This window comes from Osmerus eperlanus, chromosome 24 (assembly GCF_963692335.1).
Source record: "Osmerus eperlanus chromosome 24, fOsmEpe2.1, whole genome shotgun sequence".
NCBI classification, from domain to species: domain Eukaryota; kingdom Metazoa; phylum Chordata; class Actinopteri; order Osmeriformes; family Osmeridae; genus Osmerus; species Osmerus eperlanus.
Genome location: NC_085041.1, coordinates 4,483,126 through 4,498,728, shown reverse-complemented (window position 1 = coordinate 4,498,728; position 15,603 = coordinate 4,483,126). Strand labels below are relative to the sequence as shown.

Here is a 15,603-nt window from a genome sequence, read left to right as displayed (position 1 = left end):
CTGCAGCGAGTCCACACGCCACTCCGTCTAGCCTGCATTTCCCCAGCCCGGCTCCTACTTCTCCACCCGGCCATCCGCTACCACCCTCAGGAGACCCTCAGGAGTTTGTCCAACTTGTCTGCCCTGACTCTGGCCAGCAAGCTGGACAGGTGGGATTCCTTAATGTAAGAAAGAAGCATTTCGCACCCACCCACCTACACACATGCACGCGCACACACACTCACGCCACACACACACACTTGCACACGTACACACACGTGCACACCCTCCCCTCGTCCTCTCGTGCATTTGTGTGGAGGTGCTAAATCTGCCCTTACACTTGCACACTCATACACCATGGCATGTTAGGGCTTTTTATATGTGCTTCAAATAGAAACCACTGCAGTGTGTGTGTGTGTGTGTGTGTGTGTGTGCAGCTGTACTCCATGTGTGCAGTTAGATAGTGATATATTTGTGTCTAGACGATGAATCGATAGCCAGGCCAGTTCCCGATCCACACTCTTCATTCCCTCAGTCACTGTGAATCTGCCTGTACTTGTGCACATACACACACACTCACAAATTAGATATGGAGCACTTGCATTAAGTAAATCAAGTATGAAGTACACACAGCATCGACGATTTATAACATTAATATGAATTCACTTATGACACAACACATCAGCATGATTTTAATCCAGGTGCTCGACGCCGTGCACGGCTGAGGTGCACTTCATTTAGACACCCCTGCAGCCCTACAATACACAGGACAGAGCTGTTTATATACGAGCCTGTCCGTGGATCGCACACATGCTCATTGGCGGTCGTGTTTGAATGCACGCACGCTAGCCCATAGCCCGCTGGATGACGCGTTCAGTCTGAGCGATGCTATAGACATCATAAATCTGGGGAGCACTGGCCCTGACCTCACTGTCGTCCCTCTGCAACCCAGACCAGCCTGACTACAGAGAGAGGGGAGAGGGAGAGAGACAGAGAGACAGAGGGAGAGGGAGGGGAGAGGGAGGGGAGACAGAGAGACAGAGACAGAGGAGGGAGAGAGAGAGACAGAGAGAGAGAGAGGGGAGAGGGAGAGAGAGCGGGGACAGGAACAGAGAGAGAGGAAAGAGACAGAAAACCAAAGAGGGGAGGGAGAACAAGAGAGACTAGAAAGAGAGAGAGAGAGCCCAGCCCCAGTGCTGTTTTGGTAATAGATTATCAACGGTAAGTGCGCACAGCAGCAGAATTCTTTATGACCAGGAGCAGGGAAAATTGCTGAGCAGTGTCTCGCAAAAAAGCGCTTCTTTAATGTGCGCATGTCCCATGCACACACACACCCTTAGATGATGTATCTAGAGGACAAGGAGAGCTGATACCCTAGAGCCACTGTAACAGGTTTGCCGCCGTGGACCTGTTTGAAAGGGTGTGTGTGTGTGTGTGTGGTGTGTGTGTGTGTGTGTTGTGTGTGGTAGGAGCTTTTCAAGGTGCCCTGTGTCACGTTAAGGTATCTCTCAGGTGTCCCGCCTCTCCTCCTCACCCCCTCTCTCTCTCTCTTCTTCTTCCTCCTCCCTCCCTCCTTTTTGCTCTCTCCCTCCTCCTCTTTTCCCCCCTCCAGCCCAACGGCAGTAGTCAGGGGAAGGTACACAACCCGTTCCTGCCCACCCCCATGCTGCCCCCGCCTCCCCCGCCCCCCATGGCCCGCCCGGTGCCCCTGCCTGTGCCAGACTCCAAACCTCCCTCAACCTCCACCGAGGGAGGGGGGAACTCCCCCACCTCGCCAAGTAAGTGACACACGCACACACACACACATGCAGGAATACACACACGCACACAAGCACACACATGCAGGAATACACACACGCACACAAGCACACACATGCAGGAATACACGCACACACACATGCAGGAATACACCCAAGCACACACATGCAGGAATACACACACGCACACAAGCACACACATGCAGGAAACACACACGCACACAAGCACACACATGCAGGAATACACGCACACACACGCGCAGGAATACACACAGGCACACACACACACATGCAGGAATACACACAAACATGCAGGAATACACGCACACACACGTGCAGGAATACACACAGGCACACACACACACATGCAGGGAATACACACAAACATGCAGGAATACACACACGCACACAAGCACGAACATGCAGGAATACACACACACACGCAGGAATACACACAAGCACACACACACATGCAGGAATACACACACGCACACACACACACACACACATGCAGGAATACACACCCGCACACACACGTGTGGTGTGCTGTGGCGGGCCGTGGGTGCCAGTGGGAGGGCCGTGCTGTAACAGGTGTGTTGTGTTGCAGCCTACTCCACGCCCAGCACATCCCCCGCCCAGCGCTTCGTCAGTGTGGGGCCCCGCGACCCCAGCTTTGTAAACATCCCTCAGCAGCCTCAGGTAGGTCAGCACACACACACACACAACGACTCCACGCACCAATAACACTTCCTCTTTTCAGTTTTTCTTTCCATTTCCCTTTCTCCTTCCCTCTCTCTCTCTCTCTCTCTCTCTCTCTCTCTCTCTCTCCTCTCTCTCCTCTCCCTTTCTCTCTCTCTCTCTCTCTCTCTCTCTCTCTCTCTCTCTCTCCTTCCTCTCTCCTTCTCCCTATCTCTCTCTCTCTCCCTCTCTCTCCCCTTCTCCCTCTCTCTCTCTCTCTCTCTCTCTCTCTCTCTCTCTCTCTCTCTCTCTCTCTCTCTCCTTCTCTCTCTCTCCTTCTCTCTCTCTCTCTCTCTCTCTCTCTCTCTCTCTCTCTCTCTCTCTCTCTCTCTCTCTCTCTCTCTCTCTCTCTCTCTCCTTCTCTCTCTCTCTCTCCTCTCTATCTCCTTCTCTCTCTCTCCTTCTCTCTCCTCTCTCTCTCTCTCTCTCTCTCTCTCTCTCTCTCTCTCCTGCTCTCTCTCTCTCTCTCTCTCTCCTTCTCTCTCTCCCTCCCTCCCTCTCTCTCCGTTTGTAACAGTGGTTCCAGGGCAGGGCCTATTACAGAGCAGATGTATGTGTAGTGTAATGAGCATGGCCTGACTGGGGCCCTTCTTGCTCCCCACACACTGACCCCTGGCTGATTCATCACAGCACGGGACACTGCCACACACACACACACTTGCAAGCGCCCCCGCACATGCACACACTCACATATACACACATATGTACACACGCACACATTCTCTTTTTTTCTGTTTCTCCTGTACTCGCCCACAGTCACACACACCCCGAAACACCAAAGTAGTCTTCACAGTGTACATCTGTACTGCTGCCTGGTGTGTGTGTGTGTGTGTGTGTGTGTGGGGGGGGGGGGTCAGGACAAGGGGGTAGAGGAACAGAGCGAATGGGATTTTTCGTTGCCTCACTGCACTGCTGATGTATCCTTGTGCACTTGTGTGTTTGCTTCAGTGTCTTTTGTGTTTCCCCGTGTGTTTGCCTTTGTGCGTGTGGTGTGTGAGTTTGTGGTGTGTGTGTTTCCCCGTGCATATGTGTTTGCCTCTGTGTGTGTGTGTGTGTGCGTGTGTGTGTGTGTGTGCAGAACAGCGTGTCCGCAGCCTGCAGCGAGCAGGGTCGTCGATTTATTGACTCTGTCACGGGCTGCGAGACACACACTTCCTTGAGAAGAAGCCAACCAGGTGTTAGTCTCTGCTACCAGGACGGAGGGATGGAGAGAGGAGAGAAGAGGGATAGAGGGAGGGAGGAGAGGAGGAGAGAAGAGGGATAGAGGGAGGGAGGAGAGAAGAGGGATAGAGGAGGGAGGAAGGAGGAGAGAAGAGGGATAGAGGGAGGGAGGAGAGGGAGGGGGTTGGCTGAGTGGCTCATGTTATTTATTGTTTGTGTTTATTTATCTATTTATTTATCCATCAGCCTTCCTCTCTTTTCCCCTCTCTCTCTCTCACTCTCTCACTCTGTTATTCTCCATTATCTATCTCCCCGTCGGGGTTAGCCGCTAAGCCGCTAGCCCATCTGCGCATCTATCGGTGTTTGCTCAGGCCTAGGATCTGCTGCTCTGGGCTTTATTAATCTGGTCTAGTGTTGTGGCCAGGAAACAGAGGCTGCTTACCGATCCCCCTAAACACACACACACACATTTGAAGGGATTCATGAAATATTATATATGCATCAGATGACAATGAGGTGTAATTATGTGTAGCCCCCCTCCAAAAAAAACTGTCAAGGCTTTACATAGTTGATCCTGAATCATTTAGCTTACTCTTATTACTTGAGTCACAGTCTCCGTGTCTAGTTCCTATAAGTCACTGCCAGCAATAGAGGGGTCAGTTGGCTCACCAGTCGCTTAGACCTGTATGGGACTTCCTATAGGACCTCCTCGGCGGCCAATTTGTCCTTCCCTCTCTGTCAATGTCCATTTAGTCTGCGGGGGGTGGCGGGCGGGGATATTAAAGCACTCACATGAAAAGGGCCTAGATGGACAGGGAGGGTCTCGCTGTATTAAAGAGTGTGTGACCTCACAGCAGGACCTTGTCAAACACAGGGACACACACACACACTCCGAAGCGGACACACTGAAGACGCAGACAGACGCACACACGCACGCGGGCGGCGGGGCTGTAAAGCGGGTTTTGAAAAACGTCCCGTGGCTCTCAGGACAAAAGTTACCCATGGCGGCCAATGTTAGCTCCCCCCCCCGGCCCCCCCCCCCCCCAGAGGGGAAGAAGGAGGGAGGGACGAGAGAGATGTGACTGTTACAGTAAACATTCCTGCTCCCTCGCCATGGCGACAGTTGGGAGGGCTGATCGAGTGGCTGGCAGGGGTGTGTGTGTGTGTGTGTGAGAGTGTGTGTGAGAGTGTGTGTCAGCCTACCCACTTGCCTGCTTCGTTGACATCTGTAGGTTTTGTTTCTCGAGTGAGAGAGGGGGTGGGGGTGAGAGGGTGAGGGGGTAACAAGGGCAGTGCCAATGAAAGACTGGGGTGGATACCCATTCCCCCCCCCATATACACACACACCAGCCCTCCACACACTCTTTCTTTAGAGGTTGGCACTGCCTCGGAATAAGAATGTGCGTGTGTGTGTGTGCCCACGGGTCAGCTCGGTGTCCTGGCTGCCATGGGAGCCACTGACGGTTGCCCCCGGAGATGGAGGGGGGGGGGGGGGCGGCCCCCCGCTGTGGCCCCATAGATGCATGCTCTGTGCCTGTCTGAAGTGCCTGTCTGTCCAGACTGTCTGGACTACACACACACACACACACAGTCCACCCCATGCCCTCCAGACTAGACACACAAATACACACAGTCCACCCCATGCCCTCCAGACTAGACACACAAATACACACAGTCCACCCCATGCCCCCCAGACGAGACACACACATGCTCGTTTTGTCACCTTCAGTATGACTCGAGAAGCTGCCTGTGCCTCCATTACCCAGCAGGGGGCAGTGTACCAAGCGGACAGTAATTAGCATCGTTACTGTGATCAAGCTGCCCAGAATCTCTCTCATCAGCAGAGGCCCGTACACGCAGCCACTTGTTAGTGAAGGAGTGAGGAGATCTGGCTAGAGGAGAGGAGATAGCTGTGTGAGTCTCTATCCCTCAGGGAGCTGGGGTGGTGTGTGTGTGTGTGTGTGTGTGTGTGTGTGTGTGTGTGTGTGTGTGTGTGTGTGTGTGTGTGTGTGTGTGTGTGTGTGTGTGTGTGTGTGTGTGTGCGTGCGTGCGTGCGTGTGTGTGTGGGACAGACTGCTTCTCAGAGAATTAGGAGAGGAGGAGGAACGGAGGGATGGGGGAAGATGGATGGGGAGAAGGAAGAGAGAGTAGGAGCCTAGATGGATGGAGAGAGTGATGGGGACTGAGAGAGAGAGGAAGTGATTGAGAGTGTAGACGTTGAAAGAACCTTAGGAGAGAGAGAGAGAGAGAGACAGAGAGAGAGAGAGAGAGAGAGAGAGAGAGAGAGAGAGAGAGAGAGAGAGAGAAGAGAGAGAGAGAGAGAGAGAGAGAATACAGAGTAGATGGGCAGAGAGACAGAGAAAGAGAAAGTTAGCTGAGATGGGAGGAAATGAAGAAATAGAGGGAGCAGACAGGAACAGAGAGAGAGAGAGAGAGAGAGAGAGAGAGAGAGAGAGAGAGAGAGAGAGAGAGGAGAGAGACAGAGAAGGAGAGAGACAGAGAAGGAGAGAGAGAGAGAGAGAGAGAGAGAGAGAGAGAGAGAGAGAGAGAGAGAAAGTGGGGTTGTTGGTAAGCGCCACTCTGGAGGCGAGGGGCTGGTTTGCATTACATGAGGCTGAATTCCACAGAGATGACACTCATCTGCAGCACTCTCTCTCTTCTCTCTCTCTCTCTCTCTCTCTCTCTCTCTGTCTCTCTCTCTGTCTCTCTCTCTGTCTCTCTCTCTGTCTCTCTCTCTGTCTCTCTCAGCCCTGAGTCAGCACTTCTGCCCCTGATGAGATTACTGCTTCATTGACAGGTCCTTTAAAGACACAGGCAGCCATCTCCACATTCACCCCAACTGGTCTCTCCCTCTCTTCCCTGTGTATGTGTGTGTGTGTGCTCTCTCCAGAACCCTCAGGTTCACCTTGAAGGTGTTTAAGTAGGACAACCAGACTGATGAGAGCACAACAGCTGTCCATAAGAATATGCAACTGTCTTCAGTACACACACACACACCCACACACACAGAGAGAGAGAGAGAGGTGAGGAGAGAGACCAGCAACCCCCCCCCCCGCATGCATACATACACACACCAACACACACATCTCTAACCTTCTCCCACACACACAAACACACTGCTTTGCTCTGTCTATTTTCTATGTTTCTCTCACACACACACACACACACACACAGAGCAAGGGAAAGCACCTTGCATGCTATGCCAGCTCTTCCTCTGTAATGCTATCCGTTACTCACACACAGTAAGACTATTGATTGGCTGCTGCAGGTCCCCTAGGGGCCAGGCAGTGTAGTAGTCCAGGCCAGAGCACAACATGACTTTATATGTCCATCTGGACCAGCACTTAGAGCGGAAATCAGTCTTCTGCTCAGACCCCAGACTGGAGGGGTGAGTTGTGGGGCAGTGACTAGCCCTAGAGCCACAGTGTTAGGGAACTGGCCTTGCGACCTCCAGCATGGGGCACGCCCAGGAATACATACATGCATACAGGACACTACTGCTGTTCCTGCGTTTTATTTCATGTTTTAGCCGAGAGAAAGGGAGAGAATAGAGAGTAGGAGAGAAGGAGGGAGAGGAGAGAGACTAGGTGAGAGAGAATGAAACAGATCACCGTCCAAGATAAACCTTAGACTCTCGACTCTATTATACACCTCTAGAACACAGGTGTATAATAACCCACACAATAGTAGCAGAGAGTAGCAGATCCCATCTCTCTCTACTCTCTCTCCCTTTCCGTGGCTTATCTTTTCCCTCTCTCGCCCTCTCTCTCTCCCACTCCTCGTCCTCCTCCGTCTCCTCCTATTTTCTCTCTCTTACTGTCTCTCTCCTTCTCTCTCTCTCTCTCTCTCTCTCTCTCTCTCTCTCTCTCTCTCTCTCGTCTCTCTCTCTCTCTCTCTCTCTCCTCTTTCTCTCACTCCTTCTATCTCACCACTTTCCATCTCTCTCTCTCTCTGTGAGTAGCAAAAAGCTCTTTGTAGCAAGTGACCAAAAGAGAGGTATTCTCTCTCCCTCATGTCTTTCTCTCTCTGTCCTCTCCCCCTCTTTCTCCCTCCCTCCCTCCCTCCCTCCCTGTCTCTCCCTGGTTTCTAAAGGACCAGACACGGGGGGAAGAGAGAGAAGAGGGGGGAGGGAGGATGAGTGAAGCTTATCCTTTGTAATACTTGTGGTAGAGCTCTTTGGTAGTTTGTGTACCATCACAACCACCAAATGTTAAATAACGTTGCCTTTCTGTTGCCTTAGCAATAGGAGCCTTGTTCTTTGTGTGTGTGTGTGTGTGTGTGTGTGTGTGTGTGTGTGTGTGTGTGTGTGTGTGTGTGTGTGTGTGTGTGTGTGTGTGCGTGTGTTTTTGTGGCAGCATCCTCCTCTATGTCACTGCTGCACATGGCATGGCTCATCCCAGACGGGCATCTGCTGGACATTCCTGTGGGCACTGAACACACCACACACACACACTACACAACACACACACACACACCCACACTGTAATGGTTAGCAAGTGCAGCCCTCAAGCACTCTGCACCCAGCAACACATGTGACCAATAATGTTCCCCTCTGGTTTTACTCTCACGCACACACACACACATGCTCATGTTAATGCTAGTGCTACTGGTGTGTGTGGGTGTGTGTGTGTTTATAAGTTTCTTCTCTTACTGAGGTTTTGAGTGGTCCTTTCAATAGTTATTTTGTGTAGTGTAACAGTGTTGTCCAGTGTTCTTGACAGTAGCTTACTCCTGGGTGGGAATGGAGGTCTGCTTTGATACATTACATTCTGGGAGTTAGACAGGCAGACAGAACCTCTGAAATAAAACTTTGGACATAATACGCTCTCTCTGTCTCTACCCACCTCCCTCACTCCCCCCTGCTCCCCTTTTCCCTCCCCCCTATGTCTCCCCCCTCCCCACTGTCCTGTCCTTCCCTCACGCCTCTCCTTCACTCCCCTCTCCCCCTCTCTCTTCTCTCCCCCCCCTCCTCTCCCTCCCTCTCTCTCCTCTTTCCCTCTCTCTCCCTCTCTCTCCCTCTCTCTCCCTCTCTCTCCCTCTCCGCTCTCTCTCCCTCTCCTCCTCTCTCCTCTCTCTCCTCTCCCTCTCTCTCCCTCTCTCCCTCTCCCTCTCCCTCTCCCTCTCTCTCCCTCTCCTCTCTCTCCCTCTCTCTCCCTCTCCCTCTCCCTCTCCCTCTCTCCCTCTCTTCCCCTCCCCTCTCTCTGTATTTCCGTACCACTGTAGGTATTGCCCCCTGCTACTGTCTGTGTGTGATGAGTGTCTGCTGTCTAAATCACAGCTGTCAGCAACACCCTGCTGGGTTGTAACAGTACCCCACTGTCTACCCCCCCCCCCCCACACACACACACACACACACGGTCTCCCACTCTCCCTGCACACAGTCTGGTGTGTAAGATGCTTGTCTCCTCAAAGTCTTCTCAGGACAGGGTGAGAAGGAAGGAAAGAGGGGAGAGAGGGGAAAGAGAGATATGGAGAGGAAGGGAGAGAGAGGGAGGGAGAGGGAGGGAAAGAGTGAGAGGAAGATGAGAGAGAGGGGGGAAGGTAGGTCAGGGGGAGGAGAGAGAGGGGGGGATACAGAGGGGAAAGTTTGGGAGCACAGCGGCCCAGTAGACAAAGACGGGGGGGGAGAGGGGGGGAGGAGAGGAGGGAGGGAGGGGGAGGAGAGAGGGAGGGGGGAGGAGAGAGGGTAAGGGGGAGGAGAGAGGGAGGAGAGAGGGAGGGGGGCTGCAGTGCAGAGAGAACGGGGCAGAAAAGTCCCAGCGTCAGCAACTTGTATTGATTAAAAAACTAACCTTCCAGTCTTCTCCTCCATCGACGCGAGCACACACACACACACTCACACACTCACAGACACATGCACACACACAGCCGAGCAATAGAATTACAACGAGTCAGGAGGAAGCAGGCCTTGATGTGCAGGAGACCAGCAACCTGCGGGAGCAGACCGAGAGTGTGTGTGTATGTGTAGAGTGTGTGTGTGTGTGTGTGTGTAGAATGTGTGTCTTTTCTCCCTTTGAATCAATAGCACTGTGTGTTTAGCAGCTGGGTCTTCGTGGGGTGAGCGAGCACCACAGTGACGAGAGAGAGAGAGAGCGTGTATAGCGGGATAGGGGAGAAAGAGGGAGAAAAGAGGAGTAGAAAAGGGGAGGAGAGAGGGGAAGAGGGATGTGCCGGCCTGGGCTGGCCAGCTTTGCTAATGATAGTCACGTCTAGGCCTGTCTGGTTGTCCCTGGCAACCAGACATGATGTAACACGAGGATGAACTTGAACTTGGGGCAGGGAGGAGGGAAGTTGAGAAGGGGGTGAGGGCGGGAAAGAGGGATGGGAGGGAGGGAGGGAGGGAGGGAGAAGAGGTGGTGGGTTTGCTCGCTGGCTGGAAGCGTGAACAATGGAGAGAAGCGATCAATAAGCCCATTCCACTGAGGGGAAACACGGGCCCCAGACGGATAACCTTGCCCACCAGGCACTTCACTGAATAGTCAGGACCCTCACTCTCTCGCTCTCCCACAAACTCACCCCTCACACACTCACACACACTCGCTCTCAAACTCTTTCCAACGCACTCACGCCCACACACACACTCTCTTTCACACTCTCACCAAACACTCCCACATACACTCTCTCTTAAAGACTTGTTGTGGAAGTTTCGGGCTGGTTCAGAGTAGAGGGTCATGACTACCCTGCCACAGTGTGTTTGGCCACTAGGAAACTAGGAAACATGGGATACTAGGAGAAGGAGGACAGAGAGAGAGAGAGATTGTTTTCACCGTCTTTATCAAGATGCCTACCTGCTCCATCTAAGCTGTGTACCCCCCCCCCCCCTTCTGTCTCTCCTCCACAGTGGTACCTGGGGTAAGGATTCCAGACCCCCCCGCCGACCGCCCGCTCTACAGATCGCTGGACCCTCACCCCCACCCCCACCTGCTGCCCTGAGTGCGACCCGACCTGACCTGACACACCTCTCCGACAGAGAGGCCACCACTCGCCCGACTCCACCACAGCATCCACCTCTACTGCCCCCCCGCCCCCGCCAGCCAGCGCCAGAGAGACTACAGCATTAGCATGTCTACCCTCTTCTCCTCCTCCCTCCCTCTCTCCCTCTTCCACTCCTCCATCCCTGGAGCTGACTCCACCACACGGCGCGATCTAGCCATGCTTACACACACACACAACCATGCTATATATCTATATAGCCCATATATACCTTCATATGTATGGTCTATATGCCCATATTCATATATCGTACCAGTCGCTCTCTCTCGGCCTCTGTCTCGGTCTCTCTCTCGCTTTCCCTCCCTCTCTCTCTCTCTCTCTCTCTCCTTCTACCTCTCTCTCCCTCTGTGTCTCTTTTGGAAGTGGAAGCTCCAGGGACGAGAGCACCTCTGTCTTTCGTGGGTCTTTCTCCAGGCGGGGGATCCTAACCGTTCTGACTCCAAGAGCTTCCCCCCTTCCTGTGGCTGCCGCAGTCCAGCTGCCAAGACAACGAGCAATCACGCCTCATCCTACAGACTTACAGCTCCGGAACCCCCCCCCCCCCCCTCCCTCCGACTAAGGCCGAAGGTCGGAAGTTAATCGCCTCTTCCTCCTTCCCTCCTCTCTCTATCGACCCCCCAGGGACATGATTGGCTCAGCTGGTCGGCGGTTCGGTTGAGGTTTGGCTGCTCACGGCTGTGGAGGTTTTACCTGGCTGAGATACCCCCAGCTAAGACCTCCCCCTGAGCTTCTACTGTGTCTGCTCCCCACACCCCTCACCACCAGCCCCTGACCAGCCCTCACCTCCACCCCCCTACCCCACTCACCTCCATCCCCTGACCAACCCTCACGTCCAGCCCTGACCACCCCTCACCTCCAACCCCACTCACCGCCCCCTCCGAACACCCGTTACCGCCCCCCCGTGAACACCCCTCACCTCCACCTACCCCTTTCATCTCCACCCTCCACCCCCCCGGGCCACCAGGCCCCCGGTCTTCACACGGGGGCTTTCCAGGGACATGGAACGATGCGAATGGGAAACCCTGCGGAGAACCGACCCCGTCACACTACAAACTCTGTGGGCGGGGCAGGAGAGGGGAGGGGCTCGACGTTTGATATCGGTCAATCGGGTGAAATAGCGGAACTCGTACGAAGGCTGCAAGGAGGTATTTGAAACGAGAGGCTTGTAAGCTACACTTGTGACTGGGAGGCTTGCTCATGATTCATTTTTGTATAGAGGTCATTTCAGTTCCTTCACTTACGGTCTGTACAATTATATACGATGTAAAGGACGGGTTAGCGGTCTGTAATTCGACAAACTAACATGATGGGAGACATCCATGACTTAAGCAGTGGAATATTGAATTGAGGAAAGTGCAATTTTGTTGGATAGCTGTTGGATAGTTAAATATCTTTGTAAGATAGGTCGTTGAAACAATTGTTGAAAAGTATATATATATTTTTCTTCCTAGTCCATTCACTCCTCTGGGACTCTAAAATATCGGGGTACAAAAAAGTGAATCTAGAACAATAGCCTTGTGAAAAATAAGGGGAGAGCTGTGTTTGCTTTTGTTGTTGTTTTTTTATTATTTTGTTTGTTTGTTCATCTTGTAAATTGTTTTTGTATTGTAGAACAAGATCCCTTTAAGAAAAATCGTCATTTTAAACAATCAACTTTAGGAGTTTCTTGCAGCTTGAATTTTTTAGACTGCTTTTCATTGTTTGGCTAAACGCTAAGTGAATAACTTATTTTAACAAAGCACATGATTTGAAAAAAATGTAGCTGTTTCAATTGATCATGAGGCTCAATCAGGAACCTAGTAAAGTCCGTAAATTTCTACACTTTCAGTACAAAAGATAATCGTAACGGCGTCCATGTGGTGGATTGCCTGTCAATTGGTATGGCCTTTCTGAGGCCTTGTCCAAACAGGAGCACTTATTCCTGCAGTTGGCCAATGGGCTGGGAGTCTGGAATCAGGGGGTGTAAGTTGGGTGAGAATGAGGAAATGCAGTGTTCCTCTGTGTTAACATTTGTGTTGCAAATACATTGATATCCACATCAAAGCAAGATCGCAACTAGACTGTGAGGCTTCACCGTGGCTTCGCATGCAACTTACCATTTTATTTGTTTAGTTTTTGTTTTCTATACTATACATATATATATACACACTTAAGACCGACTCATTCATCGTCGATCGAAAGTGAATAAAAGTTTAAAAAAAAAAAGGACAAAAAATGACAAAAAATATCTGCATGTTTTAGTGTTAGTGACAAAATTTTTACATAGATTATGTAGAGTTAGTGAATAAAGACACAATATTGTAATCCCAACATCAGGCTTTTGCCAACAAACTATATGTTTGGCCCCTCTAGTGGCGCTTGTCTACTGCTCTCCTTCACAATCAACCAGCTCAACTTCTATCAGCCTCTTCTTCACATCTCAGCATTTCTCAACAACCTATTACTCTCTTCTGTTACCTTTTCAAATGATTTGTTCAAAAAAGTATATTTCATTTTCGTATGTTATGGAATTGCACGAAACAATTGTTCCTCATCAATGTGCCTTGAGCTATGGTCTAGTCCTGAGTTGTTGCACAAGTTCCAATGTGGAGTTTCTTTATTTTTTATTTCTCGATAATTGTTTGTCCCCTCCTCCCATTGTATAGGAAACTGGAGTGATCAAAGTAGTAGTATAACTAGAAAAAAAAGGAACATTCATTAATTAGGGATCTCTTGCCGGTAGTAAAAATGCAGTATTACGTCTGCCATTGTAAGACATCTCAGGCCTGCACTGCAGTGCTTTTGCTCTCCTCGAGCAACGTTGAAGTACTGTACGTGTACAAGACCTGAGAGGCAATATCCGTCTTGTACTGCTGTGAATCTAGGCCAGAGTCAATCTTCCCCCGTTTGGCCCTTTGTAGTCGTTGAGTGAGTAGGAAGAGAGCTCTTAGGTGTTTAGTGTTGTGTAGATAGTTCAACACCTTGCCCCCTCTACACATTGTGTTGACAATACTAGTATATTGATATTTATGGCTGTTGCTGCAATTTCTAAATGGAAACTCGTTTTTTTTTTCCTTTTTAAGTCTTCCTGTTTTTTTTTGTTCCCAGAAATGATCATGAGAAAAAAATATGCAATACCTGCTTGCACTCACGTAGACATACACTAGTCATGTGTTTTTAAGTTTTTGTTTTTTTTTCTTGTTTTTCCAATTTCTTCTCTTTTTTTTTTTTTTCAACCAAAGTTAGCGTGCACTTGACTGGCTGCGTTGGTGAGTGGTTCTCTGTGGGAGAGCCACTCCAGGAAACACAAGCTAGCCTCACCCCAGTCCGCCTTGCTCGGGTAATCAACTTTCTTTTTTGTATTCGATACTTAGCAAATATTATGGTTCTCCTTTCTTTCTCTCTCTTGGTCACAAGCAAGCCTTAAATAAGTCAAACTTCCTCTCCATCACAAAACCCACGTTTTTGACAGACAACTAAATATGACGTCCAAGAATAACAGTCCCACTTTCAATATACATTGCGACTTCGAAGTTACGTATATAAATTGTTTACCTGTTATCTGTTTAGTACATACTGTATATCATTTAAAAACATTTTAGTATGGGGATGTCTTTCCCGGGTGTCAGATGTGATGGTTTAGTAGTTACATTTGCGTGGATTGTGTGTTTCCTTTAGTGTGTGATGGTTTTGTTTGGTCTTTGTTCTTGCCTACCCTTTAGCGATGAGTTGGGCATTACTTTCTTAATTATCTGCACTAAATATGAAATACATGACAATAGTGAGAATTATTGAAAAACGGCTTCCAGGGCTTAAAAGAGCGAAGGGAAAAAAACGATTGCACGGACATTTTTGTCACAAAACCTTGTTGTGAAACAGCCTAGCATCTAATCAGCAAGATTTGGCTGTGTATGTAAGATACGACAACGTTGCACCCTTTTTAAAGAAAGACAAAAAAGAAAAAGAACATAAAAGCAATAGTTTGGGCAGACTGTTTTTGTTCTTGTGTTGTGTGTGTGTGTAATTTAGTTTTGGGTACAGAAGTGGAAAGATGTGATGATGAGAAACGAATAGCTGAAGAAAAAAAAAAAAGAAGAAAGTGACGGAGCAAGCAGGGCGGGAAGGCCTAACTATGGGAGACGTGTTTGTATGTTGTATAGTTTTATTAATTACACTGATTTTAAAGCTGCCCTATTTTATAATGCAGGACTTTTGTAACATTGATTAAATGAGGAAAAAAAGTAGTGTTGTGAATTTTCTGATCGTTTGTATTAAGGCCACATTAATAGAACTGGGTTTGTTTGTTCTCTGGGAACTGGATTTAAGTTGAAAACTTTCCTGTTTCCTTATTTCCTTTTTGTTTCTTTTTTGCTTTCCTTTTTGTATGTATTTAAGGACGTTTTCTTCTTTTGATGGTATAGCAAATTCCTATACTTAAAAAGTATAGGATATTGAGGTGAAAAGCCCATTGTAAATGGATGTTACAGTATGCTGTATGTTTTGAAGGTTATTTGTTGCATCAGTGTTGATGAAGCTAAATCTAGGTAATTCTGAGGAAATTGGTAAGAGCGTTTTTTATGCATTTTAAAACTTAGTTTAGGCAGAAGACAATGACATAGACAGCCAAATGATGCCCCTATTATAAATGCATCTAGGCATCTTTTTTGTGTTCACCATTCCATGCAGGAAAATAAACAGCTTGATTTATGCAACATGATTCTTTTTCTTTTCCATATATTTCTTTCCCTCACTGTCTCCACTTTGTCACCAAATGACCTTTCCGGGGGGGAAAAACAATTGTTTCACAAAATTCTCTTTATTAACACATTCATCTGCAGCCTATTGTATTCATACCTACATAACCCCTTGATATCTTGTGGGTTATCATACTAGGTGAGCTAGGGGCTCACACAGTCTGCCAGCACTGTAGCTTCTCCCAGTTCCTCCTGTAAAACAACATGAGATTGATCAAAGAGCTGTTGATCTACTGTACCTA

General features: G+C 49.5%; 1 long non-coding RNA gene across 1 annotated transcript; it reads left to right on the top strand.

Annotated features, from left to right (window-relative positions):
• The first annotated feature begins 40 nt into the window (after positions 1–40).
• On the top strand, positions 41–15,319 carry LOC134011414 (uncharacterized). Its single transcript, XR_009928425.1, has 4 exons — positions 41–164; positions 1,592–1,757; positions 2,344–2,435; positions 10,477–15,319. It is a non-coding gene; the product is annotated as an uncharacterized LOC134011414 (long non-coding RNA).
• The last annotated feature ends 284 nt before the right edge of the window (positions 15,320–15,603 follow it).